The following is a 16524-nucleotide window of genomic DNA, read 5'->3' on the forward strand; positions in this document are numbered from 1 at the left end:
TGGAGTGAAAAAACAGGATTTTTTGCAAATAACGCACGTATGAGAAAAAGAAACGAATTTCACAAAATGTATGTTGATTAGTTTAGTTTTTCAGCTTAAAAGAGTGATAAATTAAAAACAGAGCCAAGTTACAATCCCTGATTTACAAGAATTCAGAAATAAAGCTAAATGTAAATTAATTGTGTTATTAAAAGCCAACAAAGAAAAGTTTTCATTGAGTTTGTCTTAGATGTCAGGTAGCAAATAGGATGTTCATTCTTCTTACATAGTAAGAATGGAAGCCACTGAAGTACTGAAATCATGTCTCAGATGTCCCAGGTCTCTCCCAGGTGAGCAGTGCACAGAAAAAATATAACCCTTTGAAAATACAATTTCAAAGACAGTGAATGCATATATAATAAAGACAAGTGCCAGCAATTCTTAATAGCAGGATCCTATTTTTAAAATCTGGGAACTGCAGATACACATAGGCAGGCAATATCTCATGATTCTAGCAGGCTGACATTCAATCCAAGCACCTTTTAAATGCTTATTTTTAGAGAGGAGTGCAGATAGTTCACATACTGCATTTTAGTGCAAACCAGACACAACACATACGCGGAAGTATGGGACATAGCGGGGAGAGATCTGTCCTTATTGAATTAATTGCAGTAGGATAAAATAGAAGGTAAGGACTGAAGTTGGTGCATACGTTCGCTCCAGAAATGTGGGGCCGCCACCAAGAAATGGCAATTGTCACATCTAAATACTCTTCAATAGAGGAAAGGTCAGCAAGGACAGTCATGAATGACAGGTCTTGATGGGCCATGGAAATGCACTATTAACTGTTGAACTTTTAGTGAAAAGAGTAAAGGATCTAAAAACTGGTATCCTGCTAACATAGAGAATCAGAGATGATTCTAGCTTTTATACTAGTAATACACATATGTGCGCAGTCCAATGTATACTGTAAGTGACTGTAAGTGATTGTAAAGTGTATATAATGCTGTGAGAGTTGTTTTCCTTTTTTCCAACTTAAAACATATTAGAAACTGAGTTTATGCAACGCGATGATTAGTACTGCTGTTTCTCTGTTCTAGATAAAGCATTGTTAGCGTTGCACTACAAGATGGTGAGCACTCCCAGGAGTTTCTCACCATTCTGTACCTTACCATGGACATCCCAACTGTCTCAGACTATCGCTTGTACAATGTATCAACAATTGTGCTGAAACTGTGATAACAGCTGAGTTCAATGCAAGGGTATTATGAAAGAAACCTCGAATGTACTCTGTAGTAAAATGTCTCTTCTGTAGTAATGTATGAAAACCTTAGCCTAAAGTCTTTTAAAAGGATGTCTTTTTTCTCTGTAAACGAAACCACCATTTCCAATTCTTAAGAGGTAAATCTACATGGGATTTCCCAATGAACTTTAATGAGTTCTTTGAACTTATAATTGTATGCTCTGCTGCTAACAACTGATGGCATATTTTGTGTATTTTTTCTATTAATTAATTACATAAATCCTTAGAACTTTGACCTGTGTCTGTCATTCTTACTGAGAACGTGACTGTACTGATTATTGAATTTGATCCTGCATCTAACGGAGACAGGTCCATTCGGGGAGCACCTAAGTCCAAATAGGGGCTACATGGAACCCAGGCTGAGCCACTGGAGTGATTTTCGTAATATTATGACAGACAGGTTTGCGCATCGACAATGGATTACTGTATGGGGTGTCAATCAAGCCCAGCTAAGCCAATTCAAGTCTTGGGCAATACACTATCTTCTATTGAGAGTGACCCTCCAACATTTCCACTAAAAAATAGGATAATGTGCTGCATCTATAATATGGGCAGAAGGCGTTCCACTGGTGAAAACATAAATTTATATGATCACAAAGGTAAGATAGGTGAAATTATAACATTCAGTTAATATTATACAAGGTGATTTGTTATGGCTTTCAGATACTAGTTAAATTAATCATGGTTACTAGTCTCACCATCTGTGGCTTTCGAAATGTCCAAGTCTTAGAAGCTCCAAGACTGTAATGCGTTTAGTCAGAGGTACCAGGAACATCTTTAGCATTTTAGGGCCCTGAACCAAATGTATTTTGGGTGACCCTGTGTCAGGAAATCCTCGGTTTCTCCTACTCCCCCTCTCCAGGTTTTGGGGGTTCTTTGAAGTTGGCGACACCCGCACAATCTGCAGACTTCGTTATGGAGAGTTTCCTGGAGGTGGAGGGCTCTCAAAATAGCGGCCTTTGAAATTCAAGGTTGCCACTTTAGTGTTGCGGCTGGAGGAGCTCTTGTGGACAGCTGAGTGATGTGAAGTGTACATGCAGCCTCTGAAGCGGCACACTTCACTGAGGAATGTTTGAGAGACAGAAGCCTTTCTAGAGAAGCCGTGCATTTGTTTTCCTGAGTCAATGGTTGCAGTCACGCAAGTATTCGGAAAGAGAGAGAGAATGAATTCTTAAGAGTTCCAGTTTCAAGCCATAGAAACCTTTGCTTCCTAGAACATTAGTTTTAGTCATAAGAAAATAGCAAAGAGCAGGAAGAACAGTATTTTCAAGAACATTAGTTTTCTGTCATATTAAAAAAAGTGAAGAAGAGTTATTTCTAGAGCATTCGTTTAGTCCTGAGAAAACAGTACAGAGCATGAAGAACAGTTATTTCAAGAACACTCGTTTTCTGTCATATGCAAAAAGTGAAGACCAGTAATTCCTAGAACATTCATTTTAGCCATGAGAAAACTGAAAGAACAGGAAGAGAAGTTATTTCAACAACATTCATTTTAGTCAACAGAAAACTGAAAAGAGCAGGAAGAGCAGTATTTTCAAGAACATTAGTTTTAGTCATGAGGAAGCTGTGAAGAGCAGGAAGAGCAAGATTGTTCATTTTCTGTCATGTGAAAATTTTAAAGAATACGTTTTCTCCTACAATACTCATTTTACATTAAATCCAGTGTGCTGAAGAAGAGGAAAATAATATGAAAACAGAAGTTGTCTCATCTCATACCAAAGAACTCCACAAGTAAAATTTCATTGCAATTTTTACCATTAATTGAAAACACAGAAGAGAAGCTAACACCACTCTACACTGGGGTAGGTCAACAAAAAGTTACCTTTTATAACAAAAAGATTAATCCTAGTTAAAAGCAATAAAGAAGGTAGGAGTTAGTGAGAGAGAGTATTAATGTTCTGCTTTATCTTACAGCTCGAGTAACATAACCACTGAGTCCTCAAAAGCAACAAGCGAAGTGAGAGACGAGTGCAGAGTAGAGGATGAGGCAATCTCTTCTTTCATCCTCAACCCCTTTCCCCTCTAAGGGTTTTTTAGTCTCCAGATAAGAATATAGTTGGGGACTGAGAACTTTAGAGAGGCATTGGATTGAAGGTGCCATTCTCCTTCTGTGAAGATTTGCAATAGATACTGCTTGTGACACCCTGTGCGGAACAGTTTTGAATTTATGATTCAGTTTCAGCTCTTTTTTTGCCATCTCTGGCCAGGTCATTGACAGTGAGCAGGTACACACATCCACAGGGCCAGCTTTAGGCTGGTGCAACTGGTGCAGCTGCACTGGATGCTGACATGGAGGGTAGGGGGCACTGACCTAAGGGGGGGTACTGTGTTTACCATACCTTACAACCAACTGCTGGAGAAGTTCTTGTGCATCCAGCTTTCAGGCATCAATAATAATGCCATTATTACTCTTATGATTAATATTGCTGCTGGAGAGAGATAGGAATTTTGTCTAATGACAGTTTTGACTCGACATAAAGTAGTGTAGAGGGTTATTATGCCTGATGCAAAGAACAGATCTGTATTTTATGTGGATGCCTGAGTGGACTGGTAAAGCCAGCCTTTACCAGTGCTTTAAAACAAATGAAATATATGTGAGAGAGGGCCTACAGAAAGATAAGGGGCATTTTTGCTGGGTGTTATTGAGGGAATCCGAAGAGGAGGCCATCCATTGGGCGGGAGGAACTGTAGCACCGAATGCCACCAGTGCTAAAGCCGGACCTGCTCATCCAAATTCTAATGGCCTCTTAATGATTAAGCCCCACCGTAGCGTCATTTGTTTGATGAAGCGGCAGAACTAACTTAAAGCCATATTTACAAAGTGGCACTAGAACTCTCTAGCACCACCTTTCTTGTGTGTGTATCATTTTTCCTGGGCGCTGGATCTGACTGCATCAGGTACCAACAATGATATGCAAGGTAGGCGTTCCCACTTTAAAAATGATGCTGGCCCGCTATCCTCGTAATTACCAGCCTTTCAAAAATGACCTGTGCCTACAAAAAGTTGTGCTAACTCTGGCTAGCGTCAGCATTTTAACATCTGCATTGGCTCTAGACAGCAATATGTGCATCAGTACAAGGGGAAAGGACAGATTGGTGCTGTATCTTATAGACACAAGCTTTCCTGCCCTTACCTGGTGGCGCATGGCAGCACAGCAAGGCAGTTACTGCACCGTCCTGTGCCATGGGCCTCGTAAATGAAGCTCTAGGTGCTAGCTGATAAACCACAGACCATAGGCAGGTGACATGTAACTTGTAATAGGCCTCAAAAGAAAGAGAGAAGGCCCTCTCTGGTCAACACATGGCTTAAGAGGAAAACGTGCAGGAGCATATACAGTGCGAGATAAATACTGGCCTAAACCAAGGTGCCATGTTCCAATGGAATACAGGGGAAGAAAGGAAAATGAAGGAACAGGCCAGGTGCAGGGCCAAGCAGTTGCAGCCGGTCCTCGCATACCACAGATAATTTAGAAGGCCACACACACAAGAGCCTCAGCCACGTCCCCGGTACGAGTGGTAGGATGAGGGTACATCATGGCAGATCTGAAAGAAAGACAGGGAATTCTTCTGAGTGTCAAGGCTGGAAATGAGGGGAGGATAGGCTGTAAAACTTCAGAGTATGGGAACAGTGCAGGGAGGAAACACAGATAGAATTCCAAGGGTGAGATCAAAAGAAACTGTGCTCATTAGAGGATGCATACGTATATTATATGTGCTACAGCTGCATTTTTAGTGACAAGTAGTTAGATGCTTTTTTAACAATTATTGCTTATGCCAAGAATGAAGGTAGATAACATTATATTGAGCTACTGTGTTAATTGGAAATGAGATAAGAAAGCGTATACAAATGAAGTCTATAAAAGACACTGTTTGTAAAAGCTGCGTTGAGTGTGGTTTCAGTTACAGATCTGAGCTGTGCTCCTGGACGTATTATTCTTTGATAAATACTATATTGCTAACAGAGTTGCATCACTTCTTTATTCTTGAAAACTCAACTACAAATTGTACAAATGTACAATGCTATGTCACAGAACTCACATCTCATGTGTGAAGTGTTATGCTACACACAAACATCACTCACCATGACTTGGAGGCAGCAGCCTTGGCAGGAAGGTGCTCCTGTATGCACAAATTCCATCCTGAAAGCTAAGTGGAACACCTACAACCCGTAATGCAAATGTGAATGTGCACTCAGTAGGAAGTTTGTGTGTAAGTCTAGTTGTATGGAACCCCAATTTGCAGGAGGCCCCAAGTAATGTGTTTGAGCTCCTTTTCTTAGAGATGTAGTACAGTGCAGGAAGTTCTGTTGCCGGACTGCAGAAGACCACACACAAATCTGCAGGATACATGTGTTGTGTGCACAAATTGGGCACAACTCTGTCACACATGTGCATAATGTTACAATACTGTGACATCCAACCATGGATTTGGGAATGGCAGACATCAAGACACTCAGTTGGGGTGTGGGAGGGCATACTGTGTGGGTAGCATCATGTCAACTGTCATTGACAATGTAGGACAATCCAAGGCATGGCCAAATGAAATCTAAGGCAACACCAACACCTGGGGAGGAGCATTGACCCATACATGTGTCTGTGTCATCCATATCTGGCATGTCACCAACAACATAGCCTGGACTGACAAAAAAGATACACAGCCCCATTCTGTCTGACCACACGTATACAGTAGAGGCAACACAACACATTGAGTGGACTAGAGTGATGGGAATCAGCCACCAGCCAAATCTGATGCACAAATAGGCCAGTTCCCATGCATTGTATTTGACATCACATGCAGTGGGGAAACGTCCTTAACAATGTGTCCTTTTAACGAGTACATTTCCATTGTAAGTGTATCCACGCTTGCCGGAACAACACATGACTTTTTCAGTGCCTTAACCACGCATGTGCTAAACTACGCACATGCAGGTTAAGGTACAGAAAAAGACATGCGTTGTTCGAGAGAGGAAGCGGAGAGGTAAGTCGGGCTAGGGCAGGGTGGGGGATGGATTAAGGGATTGGTGTGTGGGGGGGTTGGGCTATTTTTTAAGATGTGGGGGTTTGGGTATTTTTTTTCTAGGGCTTAGGGTGAGGGGGGTCATGAATATTTATTTTCTAGGGGTGGAAGTGGGGTGGTTTGGGTATTTTTTTATTTAGGGCTTATGGTGGGGGTGAGGTAGTATATTTTTAAAGGGGTGGGAAAAGGTTTAAGGAAGTGCGGGAGGAGGGAGGAGAGCAGAGGAGGAAGGATCAGGAGTGGATGCGGTGAGGTAAGTGGGGTGGGGTTGGGGCAGGTTTGGTGGGTAGTTTTTAGTGGTGGGTAGATTTAGGGCTTAGGGTGGGTTGGGTCTTGGGGTACTTTCGTTTTTAGTGGTAGGTGTGGGGTACCGGTCTGTTTTCTTAGAGATCAGGGCAGGTGGGGAGTCAGGGTAATTTGGTTTTCAGGGGCAGGGTGGAGGGGTCAGTATAGTTTTTTTTTAGGGTTTAGGGTGGGTGGAGATTGGGGTAGTTTACTTATTAGGGGGAAGGTTTTAGGGCTCAGGGCGGGTGGGGGTGTTGGGGCAGTTTAGTTTTTAGGGGCAGAGGTGGGGGTAGGGTAGTTTTCTTTAAGGCTCATGGTGGATGGGGGTGTTGGGGTAGTTTAGTTTTATGGGGGAGGGGTGGGGTTCAGGGTAGGTTTTTTTGGAGATCAGGGTCGGTGAGGGTTCAGGGTTTGGACTTTAAATTTTAGGGGCAGGGTGGGGGGTTTGGATAGGTTTTTTTTAGGGGTCAGGGCGGATGGGGGTTGGGGTAGTTTAGGATATGAGGTGGGGTAGTTTTGGGCCTCAAGGCGGGTGGGGAGGGATGCATGACAGAACCATGCATGCCGTTTCACATGCCGTTTCCCCACATGCATTTAATAGGCATGCCTTTACAAGGAAATTCAATGTAAAGGCATGCGTGGTAAAGGCATGCGTGGAAACAACATGGTCATGGTTTTGACCGTTAACATATGCGTTGTTCCCGCATACTTGGTTCCATCATACAACCCAGACAGTGAGTTAACAGGCCCCTGGAAATGGCACTACACTGGCATGATTGACAGATCATGTGTTCATAATTAGGAAAAATGCAAGGGAATATTAATACACAGGACACACATGGTCAGGATGTATGCAAAGGCAGTAATCCAACACATTGACACTTTTCTATCCGTTAACTTGTCAGCTGGCCAAGGTTAAGGCATCCAGCCATGGGTGATGATACCCTTTGCAAACCCACAAACAGACTCTGAGAGGGACTACAACCAGGTACATGTTTGGAGCAGGAACATCATGGAGAGGACCTTTGGCTTGCTAGAAGCCTGCTTTTGCTGCCTTGATGTATCAGGTGGGCAACTGCTGTATTCCCCACCCACGGTCTGCAAGATGATCCTGGCATGTTCCATATTGCACAATATACACGTCCAAACAAATGTCCCCTGGGATGAGAAGCAGGAGGCTTACCGGGAAGAGAATGAGGATGAGATCCTAAATCATCCAGACATACAGAGCACCGTTTGCGGTGCACGTCAACATGACCACATTGTGCAGCTTTTTGTTTCCTGAAAACATGTGGAGTAAGGCATGACTGCTAAACATGTTAAAGGACTAAGCTAGACAAGATATGTCTTGGAGTGTTTGTCACAGTCACATTTCCTAAATAAACAACATCCATGAAACCATAATTAGGCCCCAAGAGTTGTCAATATAGTGTGAACACTGTTGTCATCCTCACAATGGTGGTGTGTAAAGTGTGCATTGCCTGTCAAACAAACATCGACATATAAAAACACTTGTACCTGCCATTGAACTGTTGTTCCAAAAGGAAAACAGATATATAGGAATCACTATATGATGCATCGGGTAAACACTGTATGCCAAGCTCAGTAAATAGTTAGGAACTGCAACAGTTCATCAGTGTGATATATGTGTCAAGTCAATTGGTGAAAGATTCATAACACTGTTGAGAAATCACAACATCCACATCTATTGCACTCATATGTATGACAAATAGTAAGTGTATCACAGAGGACAGTACATATGTATATGCAGCACAGTGTCCGACAAATCAGTTATCATCTTGCATGTATGCCAATCAATGTCATTGCATGTCTCATGCTGTTGGAAATATGTTTGAGTACATTAGGACGCAGAATGACTGATATATGTATGTGGGACCATTAGCTGCAAAACACTATTCCCTCAAACCGCCCCTACTCACTGTGTTATCTGGCACAGGATAAAGGCCCTCATTTGAACCCTGGCGGTCTTTTGACTGCCAGCGTTAATGTGGTGATGTACACTGCCACATTGTGAGTGTGGCGGGCTGGCCGCTGCCAACACGCCACATCATCACTCATACCAGCATGGAGGTATGAACCGCCAGGCCGATGATGTCTATCTACGACCTGGCAGCCCACAGAGTACCGCAGGTGGTATAATGAGCCGGCCTACCGCCATGGTTTCCGCAGCAGTAGCAATGCCATGAAAACCTTGGTGGTAGGGCCTATTGGTGACAAGGGATTCCTTCCCTGTCACCGATAGACGGCTTCCCCAAACCGCCCAGCAAGCACCTAACCCCCGCCCCCATCCAAATTCACCCCCCTCCAATCCATTTTCACACACCCCCACCCCTTCCGATCCATTCTAACCCCCTCCACCCCATTCATGAATACACTCACACTCATCCATACATGCATTCAGACATGCATACACACAGACATCCAAACATGCATACTCAGACACACACACACACACATTCATACACACTTGGAGACACCACACACACACAAAAACCCACCCACCCTGCCACCCCCTCTCCTGTTGGACGATCACCTTACCTGTTCCAGGGAGAAGCTCATCTGGCAGGGAACGGGCGCTGCTACCACCAGCAGCTTCCCACCAGCAGGTCACCACTAGGCCATATTAAAGAGGTCTTAATATGGGTGGTGGCATCCTACTGGTAGGGCGGTGCAGGTGGTAGCACCGCCAGGACACCACCATCTGCCAGCATGGCTACTGCCGGATTTCCGCCTTAGGTGTGGCAGAAGTCTGGCAGTGTCCTCACAAATACGCCCACATGGAGGCCCAGCAGTGTCAAAATCATGGCCTAAACAGAATGAGCAACATTGTGGAGGGGACTCCCAGAGTACAACATTATCACACCTGGAGCCAGGATAGGTTTTGGGAAGATTTAACCTACTCTGCACCAATAGCAACTAAACCAATACTACTGTGCTGCACATTGCAGAACATATGTGCAGGCCATAATCTCCAATGGCCCAATAGCAATAATGAGGAGGAAGAGCTGGACGATGAGTATGTGTAAGATGGGGAGCAAACAGAAAATGTAACATCAATGGCATCAACATTGCTGAGGTTACAATTACTAGTTGTGTGTGGTACATGCGTGAGTGACCCACACAATGTTAGAAGAGTGTGAAAACAAGAAAGAGTGTACCTATGTAAGATAACATATTGCATCACAACCAGTGTTTAGCCAAACTGACTGCCCGGGCACAGTGTGATGAAGTCATCCAATTTGCATACACTACAAATTTTGAGCCACAGAAAATAGTGTTGAATGACCCTGGCTGTATCCTGTGTCTGCTAACCAGGCTTAGGACCACAGCTCAGGATACAAGCCAAATGCTACATTGGCATAAGCACAATTCCTAACAACAGACTCCTGTAAGTCCTAGTAGATAATAGGACAAGGTTGAATCAAAATACCTCCAAGTCCCTAGTAGATATTAGGGCACAGCTGAAATAAACAACCAGTAAGTCCCTAGCAGATAATAGGGCAGGGCTGACATAACCAACCGACTGTCCCTAGTAAATATTAGGCAGGGGAGTTTAGATGTACAGTAGGATTCCTGCACTTGGCTGTGCACTGTTATGTTGGCTGCCATCCCTGTCTGACAGCAGCCCTGACAGGCAGACTGTGAGCTAAAAGTGAAGTCTTGCCAAACTACATGTTGAGGAATTGTACATACAAAGTGTAGGTTCAAAGAAAATTGACACAAATTTCACGCTCAATGTCCCCTCTTGGTGCCCTGGGGTTTGTGTGACCCGTAACTTTGAGCAGGGACAAACACAAAGATGACCATAGGGCCTGGGGTTTGGAATACTCTACCTCTAAACATTTAGATATTGTAAACATGTACCAACATAGGGTAACATGTGAACCACTGATATAAGTAAATACTAAGCTCTGAAGGAGCGCTATAAGTCATGAAAGGACTCAAAAGACTGTTGAACCTTTATCCCAAAATATGCCACTGTAGTAGGCGGAACAAATAACACATGAAGACCACATACCATTCACTTGCATGTCATACAAAACACAACCATGACATGTCGGTCCAGCACATCCCAACGCTTGCCTGCACGGGGAACTGTAAGTTATCCATGTTGCATGACAGCCTGATGTCTGCCCCTTGGGACACACCATAGATTCTCACACGCATTCACTGTCATAAGGGTGGGTGAGCTGACCACATTCCAGGGTAAGTCACCAGCATCCCTGGGTGTTCACTTAGCAAGGGTATCATGTGCAAAAACATGTTTTGCACATGGGCAGATATCCTAAGCTGTGTGGTTGAACAAACAAAGGAAATGTACCATCTGTGCAGTGTGGCCCCACTAACGCATTTACCCTCACATATGTGAACTCACAGAACACTCATTGTACAAATGGGAAGACAGGAAGGTGGTAAACACAAATGTTCACATGCACAACTGCAATTCAGATGAAACCTTCCTTGCATCCCAGAAAACAACATACAGTAAGACACAAACTTCACTTCAAACTTCAAAAAATAATGATGCATTCGGACATTTTCAGCCATCGTATAAGTAAAAAAATGATGCATCGTACCCATGTGTAAAAATGTCATCAGTGTGCCTTGTCAGCCTTGTCATTAAAAATACACACATAGCTGTCATGCATCAAAACAACAATGCATTGTCTCAAAACATGATGCCTATGCCCAGGAAGTGATGCAACTGTACATCCTTTCTTCAAACCAGGAACTTTGAGGTTACTTTCACTTTCTCTTCCCTTCACAGTTTTATAGTCTGTGCTTGAAAAAGGTTGTGTGGTGCTGGTGCTATTGTAAGGAGTGGTGTTTGTGAGACTTTTGTGCTGTCTGCTCTCTGTGTTGAGTCCCTAAAGTATTTTTGTTGTGTTTATTGTCATATTGCGATGTATTTAAATATGTATTGTCGGGTGTCTATCTCTGTTTTTGTTTGTTTGTTCGGGGTACCATTGGTTTAGGTCGGGCATGTTGGGGAAGGGAAGGGCCCGTCATCTGAGGGTGGATGAGTTGGGGGGATTCATTTGGCTAGTGACACACTAACTGCCTAATATAGTGGCCATGGGGGGCTGAGTCATCATGGATATAAGACTGAGGCATGCAAGCTGTGGTGGGGGAAGGTCCTGTACCACATGATGCATGCATTTGAGGTTCAGCACATGCACCATTAATTAAAACATCGCTGGGCAGACCTCATCGCCCACGAATGGGACCTTCTGGACCACCTGGGAATCAAGGTCAGTGGAATTGTGGGTAAGTACACCATCTATGTGACTGACTCCTGTTTTGCATTTGCTTTTAGATGTCTGTTAGCCATAGGGCCTCTTTTACCAAGTTATGGCAAAGGGCAGGGCTGTGAGTGATGTTTGTGCACCAACCAGCATCCATGACAAGGGCAGCAATGCACCATCAATAAGACAAATGGCATATTCCTGTCCTTGTTCCCTGCTCTTAGCCACAAAATTCTGATGTGCACCAATGCCGACACACTTGTGTCATGGTACAAGGGTACATGGTTACCAGGGACAAGTGTCCATGTCCATTAAGGGTCTAACTTCTGTTGCATGTTGCATAGTCATGTACATGTGATGATAAAAGTGATGCAGTAGTAAAGGTAGTCAGGGCTGAGCGTGTTTTGTGAGTCAAGTATGTGAAGGGTGCCATTATAATTAGCTATTCTTGAAAAATGTTTCAATAGAAAGTCATCTGCAAAATGTGAACAATGTAGCTGACACATGTGTGTATGGTTCCAGCACATATGTGTACATGTCAACCTGGTCTACTAATGTATATCACTGAGACATATCTAATGGCCTATATGAGTATTCACTAACCTAAGTCTTCTATGTCCATTAGCAAGTCATGGGTAATGTGCAATAGTTGTCCATTGTGTTCATTTTTCGACATTCACAGTGCTATGTATCATGTTATTTCTTGCAGGTGGACCCGAGCCATATACCATTGGAGAGGTGGCAAGCGTTGCAGATCCCGATGCTACCAGTGAGTGTCATCCTGCATGTGTAATGTGTAGTGCAAGTATCGTGTGTATTTCTGTATGTGGTGTGCAATGCCATGTACCAAGTGTATGTATGCCAATTCAGACACCATGTGCTACACATGGATGTGGACAGTATGGCCGATGTTATGTCCAGAATGTGCATCCCAAAACAATTATGCGCTGGTGGCAACACGTGCTGGAAGGGCCTTATAAATGTTGGACATCGTGTATGGGTCCAAACACAGTGATGACAGTAAGGACATGTGCCAGGAGTAGAGGGTCCTACACATGTATGCTGGGTGCCAAAATGTTGTTCACAAATCATGTTACTGCTCTGTGTGTCACACAGTAATTCAGGTCATGTTAGGATTAATGACTGTGAATAGGTCCCTGGGATTAGCAGGACACTGCTCAAAATACCACATCTGAAAATGCAATTGAATTGGCCACTCATGTGGTGCAATGCCCCATAGTCTGTGTCAAAGATAGCAGCATTGTCAAACCATGGTATTGTCACAGATCTTGACATGTGTGTCTGACCAGAGGGATGATCATACAGCATTGTCATATGTCACGCCATTATTCAAAACATCTACAGAGTGTGCTGGTCCTGATAGTGTCCATGATGTCATGCAAACAGCTTCACACAATGAACATTATTAGCCAGTGCTATTCCAAGATCCTGTGCAGATAATATGTAGGGCATGCATGCACCAACATGTGAGGTGGCGGTGCTGAGTACTGTTGTACTGTTGCGCAACATGCTGACCAGATTTCTGAACACATACACAGGCAATGTGGGACCCACAGGCATAGTGGGACACATTTAGTTACTCTGGGACTATGCATGAAGTCATGCCACAGCCCACCATGTAGTGACCTGAGTGGATATGGGAGTAGTTTCATGAATCTCTGTGTGACATGAGTGAATGATCCACCCTCCACTCTCACATATGATACCTGTCACATGTATATTCTATGTAGCAGTGTGTTATCAGGTGCAAACTGTTGAGAGACTACATTTAACTTGCAGTCCTTGCTCGGATAAGTTTGGTACGTGCCAACCGATCTAAGGGCAAATATGTATGCAGAAGAGACATTGATGAGAAATCCAAAATAATAAGTGTGACTTACCATGGTCACATAACTGATGTATATGATAAGCATTTATCTACATAAGAGTAACTTATATTGGGGACAGATTACCAAAGGCGTACTGCCCAAACAGAACATACAAATTACTCAGGGGCCACAATTATAAATTAAATTACTACTTTTAGAAAGTCCTTCATAAGTGAAAAAGTCCTCAGTCTCGAGTACCATCAAAGACATTCATTGCGCACACCGCAGTGGAGTGGAGTTTCTGTTTTCGAGAATTACTGAGACTAGGCTGGAATCACTCAAATTGGAGACCTGCTAGACAGATGCACGGCAGACGCCAATGCACTGCTGATGATTTTTTTCTTTGTAGCCTAGATTGATATGTCTTCCCAGTGTTGTCCTGATGAAATGTGGGGGCCGAAAGGCATCGACGTATACTATTGGAGAAGTCAATTTAACTTTGATTTAGAATCAGAACATTGTTCAAGGACATTTCTTTATTGGAACAAAAAGAGGGCAATGATTTGTCCTACGATGTTGCCCTAAAGGACTACTTCACAGATGAACTGCTTTTGAAACAAGGATGCAGCCTTAATAAGTGATTAGTGAAAGACAATAATGTTATTCAATTGTCATTATATACTAAATGTTTGTGTTGTCTAAATGTATTCACAACATGATTTTTTATGATAAAGACGCATGCAATTTTGATGATACTTGAGACTGAGGACATTTTTCACTTGTGAAGGACTTTCTAAAAGCGTTTATTTCATTCATAACTGTGGCCCAGGAGTAATTTGTGTGCTCTGGTTGGGCAGTAAGCTTTTGGTAATCTGTCCCCATTATAGGGTGTCCTTATGTACATAACTTTTCTGGCCCAAGTTTAGTGTTATTACTTGGGCATACCCCTGATTTATATACGCAGTTTATGATGAGCATAGTCAATTGTGACATGGACCTTTGAAGATGTTCCAAGATGGTTCAATGTTATTGTGCAACATTAGCTAACCTTGATACCATGGGCATGAGCAATATGGAAATGATGGTTGTTGTGCAGATGTGTGTTAAACTTGCCCTTCAAGAGGTCATTGTGATTTGTGCTGGCCAACGTGTGGGGTCTGCAGATGGTGTTCACGTTGCATGCTTGTTGTTCATTTACCTAATATACATTTGGATGTCGTGTGTCATTCATGTTTCAGCTGCCAACATGACCCCATTGCAGAAGCGGGCAGAATGCTACTGCCACATCTGTCAGGTACAGAAAGGCTTCCAGGGGATGTTGCGGCTGTATGAAAGAGAGCAAGCATCGGGGTCCTGGAGGGCCTTTCCACAATGGGCACTACCCAAGGGACCATCCACCTCCAGCAGCCATACATCAGGCAAGTCTCAGGCCGCACACAAGGCTGGGTCTGCAGGTGCTGGACCATCAATATCAGCTGCCACACAAGTGCCCCGTCAACATCCCAGGCTGCACCTCAAGTCGGTGGGCCAGACATTGTGCAGGAACTGAGAACAGAGAGAGTGGAACTGAAATGTTGAATTGCAAAACTAGAACATAAAATAGACCATACGCTGGTTTTGCTTAGATACATTAAGTCAGCAGTGACCAGGCACTAAGGATGACAATGGGCCTGATGGACACTACTTCCCTTCCCCTTCTATATAGTTTTATTCATAGTTATTTTGATAGTTAGGGTGTTTCTAGGGGGTGACTGATGTTCGGGCATGTGTGTTGTAATAAAAAATAAAAAAAAAAATATAAAATTTGAAAAAAAAAAAAATAATATATATATATATATATATATTTATATATTTGTTTAGGCTATATATTTATTTATGTAATGTTTAGCTTAGTTACTGTTGTCCTTGTCTACAGATGTGTTTAAGGAGGGTGAGGGGTTGATGTTTGTCATGTGGCACTAAATAAATAGGATAAGTTAGTCATAGGTATAAGTTTGGATAAGATAGTATAGGTTAGGTTAGTTTAGGTAGATTAGTTACTTTAGGAAATTTCAGGCTGATATTTAACTTCATTAAATCTTGTTGTTTCCTACTGTATGGTCTCCATCATGATTTACTGTCTAGGTGGTAGCATGTCGGCAGATGTCATGTTAGGCACATGTACTTGGTTTTGCAAGCAGTACTTTGAAATATGTGTGACTATGTGCATCCTCTATGGTCAACTACCTGTCAGGTTGGCAATGGTGTCACATCAGATATCTCCAAACATCGTTCAGAAATGTACATAACAATCTGGATGTACATGGATGCACATACCAAAACAGGTATTCAAACGCAGTCACTCTGTGTTGCAAAGTCATGGGACATGCATTGTTGGAATGTTGTTGTAACTGCACTCTTCCTAAAGCTAGGATTTGTTACTGACACACTAATGGCTGCCCTTCACAGTCTTACACATACATCATTTGTTTGTCACATGAATGTTGAACTGTTGCTACTATACTTGCTGAGCCCAGCCACTTGTGTTGTGATTTTAACGGCTGTCACAATTCATGCATGCAACCTGTTGCATGACATGCTTGGGAGCCTCAGGAAGTGCTTGCTAATCCACATAGATACCAGTCATCTCACTTATGTGTCAGTCAGAGTGTGTGGCTTCACACAGTGCAGCAGGTTCCAAGTGTTATTTGCCCAGAAACAGGGGATTTTATTTGCATGGGCAAATTTACATGATGTACTGATGTACATTTTAATAGGACAATGACCCCATTAGATATATCAAGCCATTGGATGTCCAGACAGAGTCCAGGGGGGGAATATGTCATGGGATATGTATGGAAGAGGA

The sequence above is a fragment of the Pleurodeles waltl genome, chromosome 8, assembly GCF_031143425.1.
Source record: "Pleurodeles waltl isolate 20211129_DDA chromosome 8, aPleWal1.hap1.20221129, whole genome shotgun sequence".
Lineage (NCBI taxonomy): Eukaryota > Metazoa > Chordata > Amphibia > Caudata > Salamandridae > Pleurodeles > Pleurodeles waltl.